This window comes from Elaeis guineensis, chromosome 13 (assembly GCF_000442705.2).
Source record: "Elaeis guineensis isolate ETL-2024a chromosome 13, EG11, whole genome shotgun sequence".
Classification (NCBI taxonomy): domain Eukaryota; kingdom Viridiplantae; phylum Streptophyta; class Magnoliopsida; order Arecales; family Arecaceae; genus Elaeis; species Elaeis guineensis.
In genome coordinates, this window is record NC_026005.2 from 66,278,140 (window position 1) to 66,287,501 (window position 9,362).

Consider the following 9,362-nt stretch of genomic DNA (forward strand, 5'->3'; position numbering starts at 1 on the left):
AAAAAAGACTTCAATTAGCGAGGCCTTGTCAACCATCATCATTTAAACAATCGAGTGATTAACTGAAGGTGCTCGTTGACAAAAGAAGGAAAATTGAGGGCCTTCCAATTTCCCTGCTGGTCATTTCCTTAATTGAAATGTTGTAGCTGAATCTATCCCGAACCAATTAGCTTCACTGCTGACATGGCCAGTTCAGCTCAGAAGCAATATTATACATTTGATATTAAAACTAACTTGAGGATTCACTCCGAAGGATGGAGTTGAGTTTAACATATATTAAAATATGCGACAGAAGACCCCAGACGTATCGCGTCAGCAGCTGGCAATTGCGTTCACAAAAATGATCTTCTAATGGTTCCCGAACCAATACGCTGCAGGTTAAAACAATTATGAGAAGAAAATAATATGAGCAAAGCAATATGTCCTAAAGCAGCTGAATTCACTGATTAAGGGCACATCAGGTGTTAATTCGCAAGAACAGACCATTTGGAAACGACCATAGCACGGTTAAATAACCAATAAACAAGTGCATTTGCTGGTGGGAATAAAAAAAAAAAAAAAGAACACTTGCGAGCTTGATGATTATATAATATAAATACACACACATATGTATATACATACATATACATAAGATAGATAGATAGATACTACGCATACATGTACACACACATACATACATACATGTATGTATGTACATGTATGCGTACATGTGTGTTGTGTGTGTGTGCCTGCGTGTGTATCAAAAATCAAGAATACGAGTAAGGAAAATGTTGACAGCTACCACAATGAAAACTGAGAAAAATAACTAAAATAAATTGGAAGTCAGATTGTACAAAAAGAATACTGATATATGTTGTAGTCATACTTCACTCGACTTAAGAAACTAATACAGCCTGATACAAGTGAATTATATATATATATATAATTAAATGGCATGATCTCCACAAATTTCTGAAATTCTGCGATCCAGTGAGATATCAAAACATCATATGAACAGAGATAATCACAAACTAGAACATAAGTTTCAGCTTGTAGGAGTAAAACCAATCTTCAAAGGAATAATTACACTCATTCAAAAGAAAGAAAAGATGTTCAACTTTGACCCAAAATGATTAGGTAAATTAAAAGTAAATCAAATTGTCCTGTTACAAAAACAGAGACAAGAATTATTTCATTTGTTTCAGGCATTATCATCATGCTTTTAACAATGGTACACGATCCAAAGGTTCCAGATTAACATTATATCATGATCAAAATATAAGGAACGATCTACATCTGATAAACATAAAAATAATAAGCTAAAGGAAAAACCAAATATAAGTGACAGAAAACAGTCATGTTGTTCATCAATTAATGTGACAAATTGTAGTGGATGGTGGTTGTATATCTGGTGACTTCTCGCCTCCCTTACAATCAGAAAAAGAAAAAGATTAGTGATTATAGCATAACAATCTATTCCAAGATTTTGACTTTAAGAATTGACCATTGTAGTAGGACACCTACAGACGAGTGAAGGTATTTTACCACTGACATTGTAGAATCCATTATAATTCAAGGCCTTTTCACCTAATCTAAGTTCACATTTTTCACAATAGATAAAACCATTAAATTGGTTAGTTAAGAAGTAACACCACATTATCCTTATGCCTGATACAAAGCCAAAAAATATAGTCTTTAGATTCAACCAGTGCCTTCACATGTTTGACCCCATGGTTCGCCCTACTAGACAATATCACCCTGTAACAAGTGTTCTATACCGCAGAAACCAGATAGCAAACCAATAGTATATTGGGGATGTAATGAGCATTGGTACCATGAATTAACATATATCAACACTATAGCAGCAAAGTAGTGGTACAAATATCGAAACTGGTACTGTAAACCATTATATATAAGAATTACTAAGAAATAATCTGGGTTTAACTCAAACAAATCAACTTCTATATCGGAGCACATCTCATGGCTAGAAATTGAAGATGGAAGCCTCCATGCATCCAAAGCAAGAATAAGATTTCTGGGATCAGTAAACCAAAGCGCACATATGCTTTCTTAAGTAAAAAAAACTGTGCATCAAAAAAAACGTATAGAAAGCATGTATCAAACACAGTTCGATATTTGAAATGGAGCATCATGGAAGGCTACTTCTTAAAAGAGATCTGCCAAGAAAAGTTCTTATGCTGGAGATGCAAATGGAATTTCCTACCAGGTCTGGTCAAGATATAGATTAATGGTTTCATAAATATAAAAGTCACCAAGATGCAAGGGAGAGTGGGGTTGTGCTTGAAGCATGTGCTTTTCCAAAAGCAAAATAATATTGCTATTTTCAGAGTGTCATGCTCATTAAACTGCAGAAAGAATTTACTCTGAAAATCAAAAATAATATAAAAGCAAGTTTCCAGTCAACAAGCTGGATTTTTGTCTATTTCCATTAAAGAATGAATAGTTTTGTGCTCTCTTAAGTAAGCATAAAGCAAGTGATATCATATATGGGATAATATTAGCCAGTTCGGTTGGTGCTATGGACCAGATCTTTAGTTTGATGTGTTGATGCTGAATTCCCATATACATATAGTACCAGTGCCCTCATATGTTCCCGTGGAGTCAAATCCTTCTCTTATTAAATCGTGTTCAACAAGTTTGTTAAGTGGAGTTGATGTTGTTGTTGAGGAATAATGCTAACAAACACTTAATAAGGGCAACTACGAGATGGAAACAGAATGACCTTTATTATCAATCTGTTACACTGAACAAAAGCTTCTGATGAATAGCGATGAAATTTTTAAGTAGAATTTCTAAGCCAAAAGGAAACTGAAGTTGTTGGTAGCACTAGCATTTTATTCACTGTTATTCTATTTCACTGCCTTTTCATTAGTAAATTCTAAGTCCTTATTCCTGAGGCACAGGACATGTTTTCACCTAATTAACCATATTTCACAGATAGATGTAGCATGCTAATAACACTCAATCACTAGTTTGTTTTTCTCAAGAAAAAAGAAAAAATTCAAAATAGCTCTCTCTCTCTCTCTCTCTCTCTCACACACACACACACACACAACTGAAAATCTAAAGCTGCAGACATCTTTCAATGCACGCATAGTTAGTAAGCACAAATTTGTACATGGAACTCAAAGCACTATGATACTTCTAACAAGTTAATAAATTATGGAAAGGGGAATATACATCAACATATCTAATCTCACACTGGAGACCTCTTTATCAAGTTTGGAATCAATGTATGCACACAATTAAAGAGATTATGATAGAGTACCACTTGAAAATTGTAACTGAAAGAAAGAAGAAAAGAATAACAGTATATGGAGAGAACTATGCTTGCTTGGCATTTTCATAAAACTCGATCCTTTTTGTACTCCCATTCAAATTCTCTCAATATCAGATATACATGACATAGTCAGCATGCTTTATTAAGTAGGGCTGGAAGTAGGCTCAGGCCGACTAAGGCCCATTGGACCGGCCTGACTATGAGCCGGACTATGAGCTACACCAAAGAAGTTTCAAGTCGGATTTAGACTTCAAATTTGAACCCATATTTTTCGGCCAGGCTCGGATAGTTCTTCAACCTGGCATGAGCATGAGCCCGAACTAAGCCCACAAAAATTAACAAAAATAAACCAAAGAACACAGCCAATGACAACCCTTCACCCCCTGGCTCCTACCCAAGCCCCCCATTCGACTCAATCCTACCACTTATTTGCCTGCACCAACTGATTCTCTAAGGACTCATTTTATTCGCGGGAAACACTTTTCTTCCCAAGAAGTAATTTTCTGGGAAGTAACTTCCTGGGAATAGGATTTTGGTATGTTTGGTTGACCATGGAAAAATGACTTATTATAAAGTAGCTTATGTTTGGATAAACACCTATTTTCCTGAAAAAATTGTGTAAATACCTATTATACCCTTAGTAGATATGAAATCATAATTTTTACTTATAACTTTATATAAATATTAATATTATATTTATATTAATATAATATAATATTAATATATTATATATAACAATAGACCATAATAATTTATTGTATTAATATAATACTAATATATTAATATTATATTAACATAATATGAATATTTTAATAAAATAAATTTATTAATATAGATATAAATATGATATTATATTAGTATAAATATTATATTAATATTAATAAAAATATTATATTAATGTAATATTAAATAATATTAAAATAATAAATATTAATATTATATTTATATGAATATTAAGATAATATTAATATAAGATTATATTACTATTCAGTATTTCATCCTAACCATCTATTGATATTTTACTAAATTTTAATTATGGATCTGAAAAGGATATTTTAGGAAGAAAAAATACTATCATTTTTCATGTCACGGGAAGTGCCAAAACCCACCTTCTCCACGGATTTTCATTTCTCATGAAATGTGGGAAGTAACTTACCATGAGAAGTACTTTTCCACTCTCTCCTCTTAAAACTCCAACCAAACAAGAGGCACTTTCTTTACTTCCCAGGAAGTGCCTCTTTCCCCCTCCATTCCCGCTAACCAAACGAGTCCTAACACCCCTGCCCTTGCCATGGCTCCTACATAGACTCTGACCGCCTCACTGCATCCCCGAAGGAGCTCTCGAATGACCCCACCCACCTCATCTTCATCAACAACCCCACCATGGCCAACAAGCACTTTGAGTTTGGAGGCAACTCCATCTGCACCATCAAGTATTCCCTCCTTCCTCCCCCGCAACCACTTAGAACAATTCCACCGGAGGTGGCGGTAGCTAGCAACAGCAATGCTGCAAAGACTAGTGTCATGAGGGGCAACAAGGTGGCGGAGGGGAAGCTAAAGAAGAGCTTCTTAATGGTGAAGAGTCGGAGACCTATGGCGGACTTCCAATGGTCGATGGCAAAGATGGTGGTTGTAGAAGATATACGAGATTGGCCCAATCGGGCTTAGGTCGAGATTGACCTGAACTTTTCAAAAAAAAAATTCGACCTTAGGCCCCGCACAAAGCCCAAAAAAATTTTGGGCCAGGCTGGTGGTAGGGTATCATCCAGACCAGCTCAGCGCATTTCCATTCCTAATAATAAGCCTCAATACAAGTTTTTAACTTAGATATTAGAAATTGAGAAGTTTGAAATTAATTCACAAAACCATGTGATCTAGCCCAAACTGCGCAATTCATCCAAAACTCTGGCAAAACAAGTACCTACCACAAAAAGATTCCTTCCAATTCCTAGTGAGCATAAATAGTTGCTTTAAGAAATTTTTAAACATCAATATCAAGTTCATATGGATTTGCATGTCTGTTAAAATTTATTAATTTAGTAATAGATTAAGAAGTCATAGAAATTGCATTTGGCGTATCTAATTGATTAAGTCAATTGCACAGGCAACTCTTATAATTTTATAGACTACAAATCAAGACTAGAAGGAACAACATTTAATCAAAAGATAAGACATGTTTGGTGAACAAGTTTAGCTTTAGTAGCAAGAATCATTGATTTAGGGTAGCACATTGACAACGGAATTCCTATAATATTGAACCTACTCTCACCTTTGAAGTACTTCCTTACTCTAGGAGTTAATAAAATACCCACTTCCCTCCACCCGCACTTGCAACTACACCATGTAACTCTGCCACAAACCCTAATCTCTCTCTCTCTCTCAAAACATATACATATTTGCATTTTTATTACTATTATCACTTTCCAAAACTAAAACTTGATAATCCTTCCAATTTTAAGGAGCTAATACTTGGTCTTTAAAAGTTGTTTCCCTTTATCCTTATGGATTAAAAGTTTAGCTCTATTGGGAAGCCAAGAATAAAGAGAGAGACAAATCTTTTGTCAAGTAGTGCTACCACCAAAAAGACCCTCATAAATGCAATGAGGACAATTTTTTCGAAATAAAATGTGATGCAAAATGAGATATGGCTGTTTGATCACTGAAATGTTCAGATTCAATTTATACTACTAGAAATTCTGCATATTCAGATATCTTTTTGAGAGTACTTACATCCAAAGCATCATTTCTAGAGGGTCTTGTCACTATTTTTTTCATCAAAACTTTTTGCTGCATTTAGTGAAAGACAATAATACACAATAAATTTATAGGTCAGTAATCAACTACCATAAAGACCATTTAAAATGCAATTTTACATGTATCGAATACGTGAGAGCAAAAGAAAAAAAATAAAAAATGAAAATACATACTTAAATGATCGCTGAAGAAACAACACAGAAATAAATGTTACATAAAATACAATTACATCCAACAGTATCTCATTTTGGAAATAGGCATAACATAGAATCCAACTAATTAGAATATTTAACGACAATTCCTAAAGGTAAATGAATACACGCTGATTTTAGTATTTTAAAAATGTTAAGCCTTCCTTGAAAGCTGCAAACTTCATCTTGACCAAACCTAATGTCCCATACATCAACCACATTATCAAACACTACCACCATTCCAACACCAACATGAAGATGTCCTACCTTGCAAGAAAAATACATCCAACACCAGAAAAATAGGGAGCAGAGGTTTAAAAAAGAAAAGAAAAAAAAATAGGTGCACACGTGATTAATTAATGTACCATTTACCAGAAAACAGAAAACACAGCGGCCCAAACCAACCCCCCCCCGGCGAAAAAAATTTCTAGCTAGTCAAAACTATTGTAACCTGTAATCTAGAAGTCTCATGATCTCTATAAAGCCTCTCCTATAATTTATTATCATAAGTAGACTAAATATAACACAGGAATCCAAAACAGGCTGGCAGCTCCCATCGCTGTTTATATACTTAAAATATTGGATGACATAAACCACAGAACAGTATCATGAAGCGATTTTCTACTCAGGCATAACATGAGAAGCATGGATAAATCTAAGAGTTGATTCTTTCTTCTCCCTTCTTTTTCTCATTTTTTGCACCCAGGAAAGGGGGGAAGGAACTTAAAACTAGTCTTAATCGGCTTTAAAAAGTGAAGAACTTCCAATAGAATGCACATCAAAAAAATAAAAGCAAATCAAGGTGATACAAAGTTAAAAAATTCACCTCTAATTCACTAGTTTGTAGGCTTAAGCCTACAAAGACAGACCTCCACACCATTATTTATCAAGTTCACCACATGCTTGAAAGACCTCAGGAACACCATCAGTAGCATCAGCATCCTTGGCTGTAAAGGTTATATAAAATATCACACCAGAAACAATCCGCATGTTTACCTTGACCACCTCCACAAGCTCATAATTTGTTCCCTACAAGAAATTTTTTCCATATGGAAAGCGAAATTTCAAGAAAAAGGAGAAAATTTCTTTCATCTTTTGAGCTTTCAGCTTTAGCATGATGGTACATCACGATATGTATAGAGAAGTGGATTAAAGGAAATAAAGTGATAGATTTAAAATGAAAAAACATAATCGTTATTGTACTTCTTTAGGGCCAACTTTGAGAAATCGGCACATTTCCTCCAGTCCTGTGCTCTGGTCCTTCCAAGTCGAACTTGCCCCGTAAATATGCTACAAGCGGACATACCAAAAATCACCATCCGAATCCTCTTCCGGTTCCCCATCACAGTCAAGAGCTGTAGAATAATATATGCACGTACATGATTGAGGGAACAGGAAAAGGAAAAAGAAAAAAGAAAAATCATAAATATTGAGGAGAAACATTAGCGAAGGACGGATTGACGGAGAGGATGCATGGATCTTCATATGCTTGGTAAAATTAATATGGAGCAGAAGGAGAAGCATACTCGGGATAAGATAAAGGGAAACGCTAGGGTTAGGGTTTGGAGAAGCATCGGATCGCTTTAGATTAAGATTAGACTAGGAGATTAGGGTGAAAGGATTTAGATCACGTACATAGTTATTGCAATAATATTCCTCGGCCATGTCACAACCAGTGGAGTCCGTCCTTTCTTCCCCCGATCCGTCGCTCACCGACTTCCGGTTTTCCTCGTCTGATCCTTCACTCATCAATTTCTGCTTTTTCTCCGGTGGTTCCGGAGAAGCCCTGTCCGTGGGGGGAGAGGATGGGCGGAGGAGGCCATGGAAGGAGGCTGAGAGATGGAGATCGAGAGAGGGGACGGAGAGCTTAGGGTTCCTGAGAGCCTTTATCGCGGGTGCGGCCCTGGATGCGTTGTTTTTTTTTTTTTTTTTTTTAAGTTCGGTAGCGTTTGGTTGCTGGGAATAAGGTGAAATAAGGATTTATTCCATCTTATTCATCCTTATCCATCTTATTTCCCAAAACACGAATGGCAATAGGATCCGGGGATTTTACAATTTGGGTCAAAAGTACATTAAACATCTATTCCCTTTCATCTGATTTAAGTTATTTTAATTTCATCATGAAATAATTTATTTAAAAAAAATAATAAAAAATAATTTCATTTATCAAAAGATGGGGACTAAATTTTCAACCAAATACAAAAATAAAACAAAAAATAAATAAATATTTTAAAAAATTAATATTTTTGTTTAAAAAATACCAAAATGATTGTCAAATACTACCGATAAGACACCTATATTATTTCAAAATATAGATCAATTAATTACAAAAATACCTGCTAGCTATACAAAAACAGCAAAGAGGATTAAAATATAAAAAATTGAAGAAAACCACAAAGCATCCCTGGATAAAGAGTAAATAAAAAATATAAAATTATGTCAAACAGGGAGATAATCAGAGAACTAAAGAAGCTCTGTACACCAAAACTTCCTACCAACCAAAGTAGATATGGCTTCCCAATCCCATTAGAAAGTAATGAGCACACCCATCATCAAGGATAACATAATACCAGTAAGATCCTGAAAGCAGCTATAAATAAGTTTTAGGATCCATACAGTAAAAGTGTGGCAATTAGCAGCATGAAAATTAATCACAGAAGATCCTAGTATAAAAGATCTGTGTAGAGCACCAAGATTAAAAGCTGATTTTCAGCAAAAATACTGACAATATCTCATCAAATGGATAATATAGTATCAACAGGGTCCCTGAATGCAGCCAGATATAGGACTTAAGACACATGTAATAAAGCTATACCAGAAAACAGAATGGATAGCAAAATTTTCATCAGACATAAATAATTGAAGGCTATCATATGGGAGATAAAGGCCCTAGCATATTAATAGAATAAGCAACCATGTAGAGCCATCAGCACATGCATCACTTGGCAATAGGTAGTAACTGCAATGGGGCTTCGGGCACCATGGGCAGAAACTTGTTAAAATGTTCACAATACCGATCGTACAATGTCAGACTCCTTTACAAACTAATAAGGAGTCCAAATTCCACAGAAGTATCAGAAGTAACAGCATATGGGAGAGAATGAGAAACCCACGCATATGTCATACTAAAGTACTGA

General features: G+C 35.0%; 1 long non-coding RNA gene across 2 annotated transcripts; it reads right to left on the reverse strand.

Annotated features, from left to right (window-relative positions):
• Positions 1-312: 312 nt before the first annotated feature.
• LOC140853328 (uncharacterized) lies at positions 313-7,552 on the reverse strand. Of its 2 annotated transcripts, none has more exons than XR_012136333.1 (3): positions 7,413-7,552; positions 7,052-7,254; positions 313-371 (listed from the first exon to the last, which is right to left on the reverse strand). It is a non-coding gene; the product is annotated as an uncharacterized lncRNA (long non-coding RNA). The 2 variants fall into 2 exon arrangements; XR_012136334.1 differs by lacking the exon at positions 313-371 and adding an exon at positions 1,795-2,063.
• Between the last annotated feature and the right edge of the window lie 1,810 nt (positions 7,553-9,362).